The sequence below is a fragment of the Rhinopithecus bieti genome, unplaced genomic scaffold (genome assembly GCF_001698545.2).
Source record: "Rhinopithecus bieti isolate Rb0 unplaced genomic scaffold, ASM169854v2 scaffold_10656, whole genome shotgun sequence".
NCBI classification, from domain to species: Eukaryota; Metazoa; Chordata; class Mammalia; order Primates; family Cercopithecidae; genus Rhinopithecus; species Rhinopithecus bieti.
In genome coordinates, this window is record NW_016806449.1 from 208,215 (window position 1) to 211,131 (window position 2,917).

Here is a 2,917-nt window from a genome sequence, read left to right on the forward strand (position 1 = left end):
CGGGCCGGGCCTGGCGCTGGGCTGCGGCGCCGCCACCGCGTGGGAGGCGTCGGCAGGTCCATCCGCGCCTTGGCCGGGTCGTGAGCGCGCCGGGGACCCGCGGCTCCTTGGTCTGGAGGCAGCCGGGCGCTGACTGACCTCCAGGGACACCGCACCCGGAGTCGGGGACCGGAAACCCCCGGCCACTGCGCTGCCTAACGCTTTTTTCTCTGGGCCCTTAGGCCCTGGACTTTCGAACACTGAGGGCACTGGAAGTGGGGGTACGCTGCTGGTAGATGGCTCGCAAGCCCTGGTGTGGTGGGTGCTGGCGGCACCCGCAGGCACCCCAGTGGCATGGTGACCTTCGAGCGGGCACGGACAGATGGGCCTCACCCTGGGCCATCTGCTTCCTCCCCCAGCTCCGTTTGAAAGGGGACGCCCACCGGCCGGTGGTGGGTTTGGCCTCCGTGGAAATGCAGCGAGAGCCAAGGCCTTTTGTGATAACATGGAGTTGTGGGCAGGGGCCTGTCTGACTTGGGCCTTAAGGTTAGGGCCCCACTCACAGCTTCATCTGCTTGCCTGAGGTTCTGGGGGGTGGTGCACCTGAACACCTCCCTTTCTACTTTCAGAGGCCCCCATAGCTGAGGAAGGAGTATTGGGTCTGGGGGGACCCCATGTAGTGCTGAGTCCTATCTTTTGTTGTGACATGACAGTCTGACTTCCTTCTGCCTTTTCCCAACTGGTTCTTATTTCTTTCCTCTCAAGGCTGAGTTCTCTGTGAACTAATTAGGTGACAGAAAAATCTCATTAACGTGGATCTGAGTAAATGGCCTGAATCACCGCTGTAGCTGGGGACTAGGAGATGGCATTTGTGCGAGCCCTGGGCCCCAAAGAGAGAAGATGACCAATTTTTCCTCTTAGATCTGAAGAGGGTGGAGGCGGGAGAGACATCGTTGCTGCAGCTTCACTGTCCTTGGAGGAAGTAAAGACATTCCTGATTTGCTCCAAGCTTACCTTCCCCCAGCTCCTTCTGGAGGGCGACAAGCTTCGTGGGCTGGCCACAGGAGGGTGGGGGCACATCTGCTTCCGAGCTTTTCACAGAGCAGGGACAGGTTTCCGGGCTCCCCGGGGCTCCAGCTTGATAAGCAGCGACCCCTCCTCCCCAGCTCAGGGGAGCCTCTGGTTGAGCATCTTTTGTGATGTGAAGGCTGTGATTCCTGGGGCGCCCTTGAGTTTTTTGCCTCGTCTTAAATTTAACACAACAGGCAGAATTTCCCCTCCTAGAGCCCTCCCCTGACCAACTTCTCCATTGCGGTTTGGAAATACCCCATGGTTCCATCTACTAGGCCTGGAAGCTCGGCCTCACCCTTGTGAAATCCTGGGAGCCGGTGTCTCATTGTCACCAGACCGACCCAGCTGCGGCTCACACATCCGTTCTCAGCCCTGCTGTTCCCACTCCTGGGCCCTGCTGCCCTGCTCTCCCTCCCTCCCCCCTGCCCAGCCTCTCCTGGCACCGTCATCTTTATCCACCTCACCTCTCTTGCGTTCCCACTTTTCTGCTGTAGACAGTCTTCAAAAGAAAAAAAAAACACTCCTTCTTCAATTTCTGCCCTATATCCTTCCTGCGATAGAACTCCTCTCCATCTGCCAAACCATATTGCTTCTGTCCTGCGAAGCCGCGTCCCCACCTTCTTTCTGCAAGGAGGGAGAGGCGCAGACTCCCTGGGCGTTTCCGAGCACAGTCTGAGGCTGGACTGAGACTGAGCCCTCCACCCCCAGCCCCAGGGTCGAACAGACCTAGGCTGTTACATAAACACAGTGTCAGCTGGGAGCCGGCTCCTATGTTTCCTGGGGGTAAGCCTCTCCATGGAAAGGGGCAGCATGTTCTGAGTGTATAACAAAGCCTCCCCCACTGTTTAGACTTCGGTGAAGGGTTTGTTTGTCCCAGCTCTGAAGGTGGCGTGGGACCTGCGGTCAGGATCCTTTCGGCTCTGAGGAAGTGCAATGGGCACTTGGGCCTCCTGTAGTCTCTCTGCCACTCACAGTCATTTCTGACCCTGTGTCCAGGGCAGGAGGAAGCAGGGGATGTTTGGCTTTCCTGTTTCAGGACAGGATTTGAGGGGAGAGAGACCATTTTGAAAAGTTCCTTTCCCACCAGAGGCCAAGGAAAGAGGAAACCTGCCCATTACTTGGGCTGAGGGAGTGGAAGAAGTACAGCCTTCAGCTGGGAGGGAGAGCTGGAGGGCTATGTGCAGAACCTCTGAGCCACCTTCACCTCACTAGTGGGGAAACTGAGGCTCAGAGAAGGAAGGGAGCCAAGCGGGTACAGCCAGAGAGAGTCTGGGCCTTCAACAGGAGCCCGCTTCCTGCTTGGCACTCACCTACAGTGAGCGCTCCCTGACAGCTTGGGTTTCCTGGCTGAGTCCTAGAAAGAAGGATGCAGGAGAACCAGGGCCTCAGTCCAAATGGGGACACTGGGCATGTGGAGCACAGGAAGTTGGACCAAGCTAGCCAGGAGCCCCGAGAAGCTGTTGGGAGAAGCAGCCCGGAATCCAGCAGGTCCTGGGAAGGTCTGCTGGTCCCAGTCGGTGTGTGCAGGTGAGGGCTCCGCACAGAGGAGGAGCAGGGGCTGGAGTCCCCTCTGGCAGTTCCGGAGGGGCTCCCGCCTGGAAGTGGAGGTGGACCTGACTATTAGGTGTGTGTGTGCCATATGGCTACTATTGTGTGTGCTGGAGCTGGGCTTTGTCAACTGGGTGACTTGCTCAAGTTTCTCCATTGTTTTCCCCCTAGGGCTTTTTTTTTTTTTTAAAACAGTTACTTTGAGCATTCCAGCCAGCCTGGCCTGGCCACCAGAGCGTTCTCACTTAAACCCTTACCCCACTCACTTTCATTCAGTTCACAGATTGCCTGCCCTGGGCTGTGGGCTTGGTGATATCCT